We start from the raw sequence: 12,665 nt of genomic DNA, 5'->3' as shown, positions 1-12,665 counted from the left end.
GGTATCTCTGTTCGGACTTGGGTGATTTTGGAAGGGATCGAGCAATCTGGAGCGAATACCCTGGCTAGCTTTTCTCATTCCTGACCTGGGAATACTGAGGGAAGTTGTAGACCTACAGTCAGCTAAGTCTGCACTGGTTGTAAATCTAACATGGGATTTGTATGAAACAAAAACAAAAATTGTGGGAAAAACTCAGCAGGTCTGACAGCATCTGTGGAGAGGAAGACAGAGTTAACGTTTCGAGTTCGTTTGACTCTTCATCAGAACGGGATTTATATGGTTTACATTTACTAACCACGCCAATGGGATATCCGGAAAAAACCCATTTTCAATCTTCCAAACGCATAAAAAAGGTCCCAGAAAAGAAATGATTTACCTTATTAAATATGTATGAAAATGCCAAAGAACTGATGTTGTGTCTAAATGAACAGGCACTTCCTTAAAATGTACTTGTCAGCTGCATTAACGGAAAGCTGGGCCAGTAATTGAATCCCCCAATGTAGTTATGCATGATCATTTTGACAATAGGCAATGAGCAGGTAGGCTCAGCTCGAGTCAGTTTGGCAGTACTCGAAGAATGCTCCCCTGCTTTGCAGCCTGATCGAAACAGCATTTCTCATTTGTTTACTGCAACTGAGATTGCCATGTATCTGACAAAATAAGATAACCTTCAAGAGATGAGGAGAACCTTTAATGCCAGTGACATGACAAATATAAAAAGCAGACAAGACTAAAAATTATTCTTGTCTCACTCCAGCTTCTGCGACTTCAAAATGCAAAACACCAAGGAATGATCCTCCTATATTTACACCAAGTATCATTGACTGCAATTAGCGCTGAGAAGTTGAGCCCAGCCCACGACTTATCTATCATAAAAGTCATCTCAAAGATAATATATAAGCTGCACCAGGTCAAAAGTGTCAGTTTGGTTGAAAACAAAAGCCTGGCAATGGTGTCTGAAGCAGTGTTACACATGATCAGATTGTGAATGACAAAGTGGCATCCTAGAAAGAGGGATTATCTTTTACATTAGCTGCCTAGCACCATAAACTTTCGCCTCCTACAGTGTGTTCAGTTGCCAGCACTCTGAGTCAGAAGGTTGTGCTTCGAGTCCCCACTCCAGAGACTTAAGCACATCATCAAGGCTGACACACCAGTGTAGCACTGAGGGGGTGCTGCACTGTCAGAAGTGCTGTCTTTCAGAATTGAGGCCCCATCTGCCCTTTCAAACAGATGTAAACAATCCCCCAGCTCTACTTGAAGATGAGTAGGGAAACATCCCCAGAGTTCTAGTTGATATTTGTTCTTCGCCAACATCACTAAAACAGATTGAGCTTGTTGAGCTTATTGCTGGGATCTTGCTGTGCATGGCTGCAGGACTTCCTAATGATGACACTGTAAGTATACCATTCCTGTATCCAAACACTTCAAAAGTATCCCATTGGCTGCAAAATGCTTTGGGATATCATGAGGTCCTGAAAGGTGCTATATAAATGCAGGCTGATTCTTCCTTTATTTCATTGTTTTCTCATAGGGACATAATTTGCAGCAGGGCATTTAACCTCACCTGCCATAAATTATACTTGCACTTGCATGTTTGGATTTTGCACATTTTTTGAGTATCAAGTTGTTAAAATGTGAGATGATAACGGTGCAGTGAGGGGAACAGGGCATCTGGGACCTGAGTGAACAAGGCAGCCATCTGTGTATCTCCTTAACCAGTTCAATTGAAATTAACAGTGCAAGGACTGAAAAGGAAGTGTAAAGCAGAGTGAGTGAATTCCTGTACAGTTCTCTGCCTATGACCGCACGCACCAGTCGGACAATGACATACGGCACTAGCAAACCCTAGTGTTCACTCCATCTGCTTCTCCTAGGCAAAAGAAAATGAAATTAGATTATCTCTCTTTGCAAAGAGAGCCTCAGCAATCCGCCTTATGTGGTGATGCGCTGCTAACTGAGGGATGTTGCAAACATCTCCAGTTCCAGCCTGGAAGGAGCCAGACAAAAAAAGATTCAGAGTCATGATCGCCTTCACAGCCACTAACAATGCAGTCCTCGCCCTGCTCTGAGGTTGCAGTTGTGGCTGCAGCAGTTGGTATATTTCAGTGATGATTTCTTTTGTGAAGCCCAGATGTCTCAAACATTGCCTGTTGCTGATGTTCCGATAGGAGAATTGCTCCCTGAACACCATGGGTGGTTGTGGCTTCCTGCCGAGGTCCCTTCTCCCCCTCCTTCTTCCAGCAGCTTGTTCTGCTTTGTGTGATCTCTGTTCATTTTCCCAGTCATGCTGTATTCCAAGTAGAATGCTTATTAGTGCACCCATGTCTGGACACAACTGGTTTGTACACAACCCATGGACTCAGAAAATCGTATTTCAGCACCTGCCACACCCTCCCTGGATACTTTTGAAACTTGAAACTATAGAAAGCACCAAGCATGTATAGAATTGCAGCAGCAGCCAGAAGAAATAGACCAAAAGCAGTTGATGATCCCTTTAAATAGTGATGGTGAGTGACTTCCTGCTGCTCAACCCGTGTTCAGCTGTGCAAGGCTAAAAGAGAGTGTCAGCTGGAGTTTTAAACTCGAAAACGGCAGCTCTGGTGTCACATTAATGTTGCACACTAAAGTAACGTCATGATCTGCCTGCTCTGCAAAGATCCAGCAGACATTAACTTTGTGTGTGCTAATATCTTCATCAAAAAAGCATCCAGCACTCGACACATTAAAAGTATGCGCCCACGCCATGAGCATTAATTTGGAACTCCAACTGCACTCGTAACGTTCAAAATAACAGGTGTTACCAAACCCAATATTGGCCCCAACAAGATATAACATTCTGTGAGGAGTTCAGTTCCTACCCTCCAGGCAAATACAGCCAATTGGTGCATTTGAATGGTGAGTAAGACAGCGTGGTGTCATTTTCTTGAAGCTAACAGCGGAGTGGTGCAAATTGGACAGTAACTTTTGGATTTTTCAGCTTAACCATGCGTCTGTCTGTGCATCAGGGTTGCGGCATAGTTAGCCTCACCATTATATTTACAGAAAAATCTGGTCCATTACTTTTTCACCTGCATTACTTCATTTACAATAGTGTTGAAAGTGCCCTTCCCCAGCAACATTGTCAGAGAACAGCTAAATCTAATCTCCAAATAAAAATGAAACCATAGGAGTAAGGCAACAAAGAATAACAAGTCCCTGAGTAATTCAATCGGAGGGTTTGCTGATGTTCATGACTCTCAAAGTTTATGATGTCATCTGAGTTGTTTGATTGAATTACAGTCCAGTAACTCTGCTTCACCTGTCTATTATCCTGTGTTTATTCAAGAGAACTGAAAATAAAGAACAGAATTCTATGTAGGCCTGCGATTCCACTGTGAAATATTTGGCCCAGGATTTTAAGGTGATCAATCTCACGGTGTTTCATGTTACATATGAGACAGTGAAACTCTATCAAGATGTATAAAATCCAGGAATAAGCTTACAATCTGTTCTCCCTCTGTCATGAAATTCATAAATCACATTATTCATGAGAGATCCAGAACTGGAGTTAAATCTGAGAAGGACTCAGCAGTATTCCTGTCACCTAAAGGAGGCCTGAAGTCAGATTACAGTTTATCCATAAAATCTGAAGCAACCCTTTGCGCAGGAGTGGCAGGGAGCAGAAACACGGAGCTGTACACACTGGGTATTCTTTTCAGTCATTCTTTAAAAACCAACTTTACTTCCTCTCTTTTTAAAATGCATCTTGCCCTCTTTGGTCCATCCTCAGGTGAGCGACTGGGGAGATCATCTCGTCTTGGGACTGTGATCGTTGCCAATTATGAGGCAGCAGGAGTAGGAGAATAAAAATTTTTTAAAATAACACCTCAAAGGGTCAGAGATTAAATGGAGAAGGTAAACAGAAGGATCTTTGCATTCAAATCTGCAAGTCATTAGAGGTGACAGTGAAAGCACATAAGACTATAAGAAAGTAAAGGTTTAGAATAGAAAAGCAAAGAAAGAGTGTTGAATTTACGCCAAACCTTCATTAGACAGCAGTTGGATTATTGTGTACAGTATTGATCACCTAGCTGAAGGAAAGATATAAAAGTGGTGGACACATTGGGGTGTGATTTACCAGAATGTTACCATGCCAGCTCAGCCTTAGGCCAAATGAGGAAAAGTGTATTTGAGGATATTTGAGACATCTGGGCTTCACCAACAATGCAGCAACCTGAGGCACAGACACATGTGGTTCAGATGATTGGACTCAAACCCGAGTCTGAGGTCATGGTTTACCAGGCAGCAATAATCCCAGCGTGCTTCAGCGACTTGAGCGACCTACAGCAGGCGCCTCACAGCACTGGAGAAGCACCAGCAGCGGTGCCTGCGCAAGTCCCTCCAACAGCAGCGCCCTCTCCCAAGCCAACATGACAAGCATTAAGATGCTGATCGCTCAAAACGAGCTTTGCTGGGTGGGACATATCATTTATATGCCTGACACCAGACTCCCCAAGCAACTGCTCTATTCAGAACCCTGTCACATCAGGAGACTCCCAGGAGGACAGTGGAAACACTTGAGGTACGTCTTGGAGAGGGCAAAGAACCCCGCTAACTCATGGGATCTCTGGCTTATGACCGACCAAAATGGAGAAGGTTCATTTGCGAAGGCACCAAAGACATCGAGAGACTTCGTCAGGAACACCCTGAGGTGAAGTCAAGGGGCAGAATCATCCCAGATTTGCACTAAGTGCGACCCTGATGGCAGGATTTCACACCGTATTGTCCTAAACCTGCCACATTATTTATGCACTCCCGGAAAACATGCCGTTTCCATTTGCCCACCCAACATCACCCCGCTGCTGCATCACGCTGGGTGTCATATTTAAAGTCCAGCGACAAGCACACATTTTTTTTATTCATCCATGTGAATGGGATGTGGGCTTCGCTGGCTGGGCCAGCATTTATTGCCCATCCCTAGTTGCTGTTGAGAAGACGGTGGTGAGCTGCCTTCTTGAACCGCTGCAGTCCATGTGGTGTAGGTACACCCATAGTGCTGTTAGGGAGGGAGTTTTAGGATTTTGACCCAGCGACAGTGAAGGAACAATGATATATTTCCAAGTCAGGAAGGTGAGTGACTTCCAGGTGGTGGTGTTGCAATGTGTCTGCTGCCCTTGTTCTTCTAGATGGTAGTGGGCATGGGTTTGGAAGGTGCTGTCTAAGGAGCCTTGGTGAATTCCTGCAGTACATCTTGTAGATGGTACACACTGCTGCTACTGTGCATTGGTGGTGGAGGGAGTGAATGTGCGTGGATGGGGTGCCAATCAAGCGGCCCACTTTGTACTGGACAGTGTCCGGCTTCTTGAGTGTTGTTGGAGCTGCACTCATCCAGGCAAGTGAGGAGTATTGCATCGCATTCCTGACTTGTGCTTTGCAGATGGTGAACAGGCTTTGGTGAATCAGGAGGTGAGTTACTCGTCACACGATTCCTAGCCTCTGACCTGCTCTTATAGCCACAGTATTTATATGGCTAGTCCACTTCAGTTTCTGGTCAATGGTAACCCCCAGGATGTTGATAGTGGGGGATTCAGTGATGGTAAGGCCATTGAACATCAAGGGGTGATGGTTGGATTTTCTCTTGTTGGAGATGGTCATTGCCAGGCACTTGTGTGGCGTAAATGTTATTTGCCACTTATCAGCCCAAGGCTGAATATTGTCCAGGTCTTGTTACATTTGGACATGGGCTGCTTCAGTATCTGAGGAGTCACAAATGTGCTGAACATTGTGCAATCATCAGCGAACATCCCCACTTCTTACTTTATGGTGGAAGGAAGGTCATTGATGAAGCAGCTGAAAATGGTTGGGCTGAGGACACTACCCTGAGGAACCCCTGCAGTGATGCCCTGGAGTCGAGATGATTAACCTCCAACAACCACAACCATCTTCCTTTGTGCTAGGTATGACCCCAACCGAGGAGAGTTTTCCCTCTGATTCCCATTGACTCCAATTTTGCTCGGGTTCCTTGATACCACACTCAGTCAAATGCAGCCTTGATGTCAAGGGCAGTCACTCCCACCTCACCTGGATGACGATGACGATGTGTGACACCCTCTGTGGACTATATTGCAGGGCTCCGCAAGACTGGCCCAGGCACCAGAATCTCATCTTCAGCATCCCGATGGTTTCCACCAAGTTGTGAGCTGCAGCATGAGCCTCATTATACCATCGCTCTGCTGCAGTCTGAGGCCGCCGCATGGATTTCAACAGCCACGGCCTTTGCGGGTAGCCCTTGTCCCTGAGAAGCCATCTCTGCAGCTTCTGTGGACCCTGGAAGACTCCAGGGACCTGTGACTGACTGAGGATGTGCACTCCCTGGAAACCGTCACAGAAATCATCTGTGGAGCCCTGAAAGGAGCCAGTGGTGTAGAAATTTAGCGCCGCGGTCACTTTCACAGCTACAGGCAGTGGGTGCCCTCCATGTCCCCGTGGGTGTACCTACACCACATGGACTGCAGCAGTTCAAGAAGGCAGCTCACTACCACCTTCTCAAGGGCAACTAGGGATGGGCAATAAATGCTGGCCCAGTCAGTGAAGCCCACGTCCCCTGAATGAATAAAAAAAATGTAGGGCCTCCGCTGCGTCTCTATGACAGGAGCATTCTCACAGAAGGTATTCACGCTGCCATAAGCCAGACTGGAGTCAAACGTTCATAGATGAGATGTGAGGAACTATGGGGTCACCTTACTGCATGACGTCATCACCCTCCACAAATCTAGCAGCTATGAGCACCTCCCGAGCATACCTGCCTCGTCTAGCCAGTGCAAGGGCCTCATCCCTGTCATTGTCGCTTCCGAGGATCTCATCCTCGTCGGTGTCCTCCTCAACTGAGGTGAGCACTGCACAACATTCTGAGCTCCCCTCAAAGTGCAGGCCGCCAAGCGCACACTTTTTATGTGCTGTTGTGAAACACATCAGCATGCTTTCCTACCGACGTGGACAGACGATCCAGCGGTGGTGGGGGAGGGGACGATTCCAGCAGGCTGGCCTGATAATGATATGCTGATGTATTACAATGAGGTTCCCGACATCCAATGGCGGGAAACATGGCACAGCATCGGCAGGCAGAGTAGACAATCGTGAACTGGTTTCATACCATCGTAAAACCAATCGCACCATATTGTCTGCTTACGCCACCAGTCATGCCCTACACCAGTGGGCACAGAAAATTCTGCCCAAGGTGTCAGAGAGAGTGCACAAACCTCCAAACAACACATTTACCTGAGCCTCCAAGTGCCACCTGCCTGGCAGATGGCAGAGTCTGCAGATTGCGCATTGGACTTATCAGCCACCTCAGGACCCATCAAACCAGAGTGGAAGCATGTCATCTTCAATCCCGAGGGACTGTCTAAGAAGAAGACCATGAGTGAATGCAGTTATGAAGAGAGAATTGCAAAGTTGAGCTCTTTTGACTCCAGCTGAAAAGGTTAAGGGGCTACTTATAGACATCTTCAAGATTAAAGCAACAGCGATAGATCTTTTTCACTAGTCAGCGAGACAGTAACAAGAAGGAAGAAATTTGAGATAAACACAAAATTCCATTAAGCAACTGGCTTGAAAAAAATAGCTTTGCATGGAGGATAGAAAAGTGGAATTCTTTACCAAAAACTGTTGTTAGTACAGAATCCAGAATATAGTTTAAAAGGGAATTATACTTGCTTGAAAAAGAGGAATATTAAAGGAGGGGAGTCAGCAGGAAAGTGAGGTTAGCTGAATTGGTTTAAGTGGGAAAAAAAATCATGAATGTGGACTTTAACAGACCAAACATATATATAGAATCAATATCCTAGGGGGTTACCACTGACCAGAAATGGAACTGGACTAGCCATATAAATACTATAGCTACAAGAGCAAGTCAGAAGCTAGGAATCATACGATGAGTAACTCACTCACCTCCTGACTCCCCAAAGCCTGTCCACATATACAAGGCACAAGACAAGAGTGTGATGGAATACTCTCCATGTGCCTGGATGAGTGCAGCTCCAACAAAACTCAAGAACACGATCCAAGACAAAGCAACCGGCTTGATTGGCACCCCATCCACAAACATTCACTCCCTCCACTACCAACACACAGTGGCAGCGTGTGTGCCATCTATAATATGCACTGCAGAAACTCACCTATGCTCTGTAGACAGCACCTTCCAAACCCACGACTGCTACCAAAGCAGCCCACTTGACTGGCACCCCATCCAACACCCTAAACATTCAATTGCTCCACCACCAATGCACAGTAGCAGCAGTGTGTACCATCTACAAGATGCACTGTGGCAACTCACCAAGACTCCTTCGACAGCACCTTCCAAAGCCACGATCTCTACCACCGAGAAGGACAAGGGCAGCAGACACATGGGAACACCACCACCTGGAGCTTCCCCCCAAGCCACTCACCACCCTGACTTGGAAATATATCACCGTTCCTTCACAGTCACTGGGTCAAAATCCTGAAACTCCCTCCCTAACAGCACTGTGGGTGTACCTACACCACATGGACTGCAGTGGGTCAAGAAGGAAGCTCACCACCACCTTCTCAAGGGCAATTAGGGATGGGCAATAAATGCTGGCCTAGTCAGCGACGCCCACATCCTGTAAATGAATAAAAAAAAGAATCAAAGGTTCCTACAGCATTGAAACAGCAATGATTCTATTTGCCAGGCATCCAGCAACACAACAACACAAAAAAAAAGCCTTAGGATGTTCCTTTTCTGTATTGGTGAGTGCAATTACCCACAGAGCCATCAGTGGCATACGAGTCATCACATTCATTACAGGTTGGCTTGATAGCTAAAATATTATTGCATTTGGCTCCAAACTGAGAGGCTCAAGTTTAATTCCAAGCCAGGACTAGAATTTTTACCTCATCTCTCACTAGGATAAGTGTGCCACCTGTTAGAAATTAGGAGTAGGCATAGTGTAGATATTTTTCATGGAAAAAGGTAGAGGGTTAGATTGATGCTCTAAGCTTGGTTTCACTAGAAGCAAGTGGAATGTGTATTTTGACATATGACAATTACCCATTTGCAGCGGATCCAATAACCCCAGGAGATGGGACATGACCAGATGGTGCCTCTGCAGTAGTGGAAGAATAACTGGGTAGACATCTAAACAAACAACCGTATTATAAAATTGTGCTGGATCAGTGATTCTCAAAATGTGGTCCGGTGGCCACTGGTGGTCCACAAGGGTCCTTCAGGTAGTCTGCAGGTCCAAAATGCAAGTCAATGATGCGCGATGCCATGACCGATGCCATACGTGGGAACGGGCCAGAACCCTCATTGCCACCACTCATGTGATGCCACATAACAAGGCTAGCTCCCACTTGAGCGGCACGAATCACCATAAGCACAACCAAAAACAATGTAGCTTTATAAGCAAGATCTATATTGCTGTTACAACATACAACTGTGAGATTGGAGTTTCAACACTTGTGGAGCTGAAAACAAAGAAGAGGAGCTAACTGAAAATGGAGCACGATATAAGACTGGATCTCTCCAGCTTGGAACCAGACATCATCTCATTGGTGGCTCTTCAAAAGCAACACCATTCTTCCCATTAATTCTGATGAGTTTTTTGTGGTGGAAAGTGAAAACAGGTGGGGTAGGGTTGGTAGGTGAACTGCAGGGTCTTTTGCCCTGCCCAGGCGGTCCACTGACAAGAACGTTTGAAGTGCGAAAGTGAAATAGGAGGTGTTTTTGCAAACATAGGGACTCATTCCAAGGAAAAATAGTTTGATAAGGGAGTGGAACAGTGAAACTGAATGACTGGCCTAACAGCAGCTCTAAAAATAAACAACTGATAACAGACAGAAACGAACAATGGGGATTGTTGGCTGAGTAAGTCTGAAAGCTCATACTTCCCTAGCAAACTGTGGAACTGAGCAGGGAAATGTTCATAGGGAAGTAATCCTTAGGATGCTCTAAGGGCATGAGTAGGGCGGGCTTATCTTCATGGTTTGGCAAATAACTCAACATACTATTGGGCACCTTGTATTGAAGAGGAACCTCTGTGGGTCAATGGGGCATTGTCAAAAATAGAGCCCTGGTCCACCACCAATAAAGGCTAAGGTTTTGAAGGGCTTCAGTTGTGGTAGGTGGTGAAGAAGAGGGTTCTCAAGAGTGGATCCAAGTTGACTTTTGTCTAACATTCTTGAGTAGTCGCCAAGAGGAAACAAGACACTGAGAAAAGAAGGGAAAGAAGAAAAAGAAAAGCGCTGTCCATGCATGTCAGCCATCCTGATCACCTGGATCGGGACTCGTTTCTTGTCACGGTCACACATATTTGCTGTATAGCCAATGTGTTAAATCCTGTCTTATACTTTAACTAAACTCAGCCTACCCACCGTATCGCTTGCAGTCGATCCTGTGTTTCAAAGAGTTAAAAAGATAACACACTCTCAATCTGTCTCAGTTCAGGAGCAGGAGGAGCATTACTCATTTTCTGCGTTGCTGAAGTTAACCTGCTGGCCTAGCGTGCTCTGCTATGTATACTGCATCTGTTAAAATAGACATTCATTTTCTTTCCCACACTATCCTCCTCATATAAGGAGGAGGCGGTAGAAATTTACCAAATTTACAAAAGAAGGCAGCTTGTGCCATGCTCTCTGAAAGGATATTTTAAACGTGTATCTGGTTGCACTCAAGAAATGGGGATAGATATGGAGATAGATTTACATCTTCAAGGCCTGGCTGGTAATTTTACAGGGAGAATCAAATGGATTTTATAGAACCCGTCTGATTTTCATTCCATTGATTTCAGGCATTTGCGAGCACCTATGTAAGGTCTATATACAGCCATCATACACTTTGACTACATACGATGAAAGAAATAACATACATTTTAAAAGTTAAAATTTAAAGATTTTAAAATTCTCGTCCTCGTTTTCAAATCCCTCCATGGCTTCAGCCTTCCCTATCTCTGTAACTTTCTCTAGCCCTACAATCCTCAGAAATATCTACACCCCTCTAAGTGTTACCCTGACTTAATTGCCCCATTGGCAGCCATGCCTTCAGCGGCCAAGGCCCTAAGCACTGGAGTTCCCTCCCTAAACCTCTCTGTCTCTCTACTTCTCTTTATGCCTTGAAGACACTCCATCAAACTTACCTTTATTTCGGTCACCTGCTTTAATATCTCCTTGGGCGGAATTTTACGGCTCCTCCCGCTGGTGGGATTTTCTGGTCCTGCCAAAGTCAATGGACTTCTGAATCGTTCACTGCATTTTCCTGCCCGGCCCCCACTGTGACAGGGCCGTAAAATTCCACCCCTTATGTGACTCAATGCTGCGTTTTATTTTATAAAGTTCCTGTGAAATGCTTTAGGACGTTTTATTACATTACATTTATGTGACTATATAAATAGAGCTTGTTGCCACTTTTGTTTATGTAGCATCTTTCACAACCTTAGGACATCCATAGGGAGGTTCACAGGAAATTAAGTAGTTTTGAAGTGTAGTTTTTGTAGCAATGTAGGAAAAGCAGCAACCAACACAGCAAGCACCCACAAACAGTAATGACCAGATAGTGTATTTTCATGATGTTGATTGAGGGATAAATATTGGCCCCAACACCAGGGATAACTCCCTTAGGCCAGAATTTTCCCGTTGGCGTGCGGGGCCCGTGAAAATGACGCATGGTGATGTCGGGCGAGCGTCCCGATGTCACCACGCGCCATCGTGATATTTCGTTGGGCGGGCGCACAATGATATCCACTGCGCGCCCGCCATTAATTAACGGGCCACTTAAGGCTCTTGAGGTGCCAATCGATGGCGATTTTTCGGCGCCTGTGCGATCTTTGGGTCACAGGCGCAATGGGCAGGCAGGTAGGACACATTTGTATAAACTTCATGCACAGGCGGGATAAGAGGGCTCAGTGGGGTCGCGAGTGTGCTCTGCTTTATATTGATTTCTCAAAGTTACTGGTACTTGCCTGTGTGATCTGCAATACCTCAAAACGCATACCAGTTGCTTGGTCTGGACCCACAACCTTCAGCTCAGCACTCTACAGTGAGGAACCTTTTCTGGGCCTGCAGGTTTCAGGAAGCCTTCCCTTAGCCTGGGAATGGGAGCTGAACTCTCCACTGGATGAAGGGGAGGGCTAGATGGAGGAGGAGGCCAGGAGTGCACGTTCAGCCTCCAGGGGAGCCACCTTTGGGAGGCCAGGTGCAGGCACAAGGGGCACAGAGCCAAGATGTCGTCCAAGTTGGAAGGGGCCACAGAAGACGCCACTATCCTGCTGCCAGGGTATACAGGCGGCGAAGCAGCTACCTCAATGTGTCTGAGGTGCAGTGCTGAAGGAGGGTCTGCCTCTCAAAGGAGACAGTCAACTATATCTGCCAGATGATTGGGTCTGAGATCTCCGCGAACTGTATGGGTGGGCACCCCATGTCAGTGGCTCTAAAGGTCACAGCTGCCCTCAACTTCTATGCCTCTGGCTCCTTCCAGGGGTCGGTGGGTGATCTTTGTGGTGTCTCCCAATCAACTGCCCACACTTGTGTCAAGCAGGTTACAGACACTCTATTCAGGCATGTATTGACCTTCATCCGCTTCTGTTGGGACCAGGCAAGCCAGACACAGCGAGCCAGAGGCTTCGCGGCCATTGCTGGCTTCCCCCGTGTCCAGGGTGCTATAGACT

Source organism: Cetorhinus maximus, chromosome 15 (genome assembly GCF_964194155.1).
Source record: "Cetorhinus maximus chromosome 15, sCetMax3.hap1.1, whole genome shotgun sequence".
Classification (NCBI taxonomy): Eukaryota; Metazoa; Chordata; class Chondrichthyes; order Lamniformes; family Cetorhinidae; genus Cetorhinus; species Cetorhinus maximus.
Note: the sequence above shows the minus strand (reverse complement) of the source record.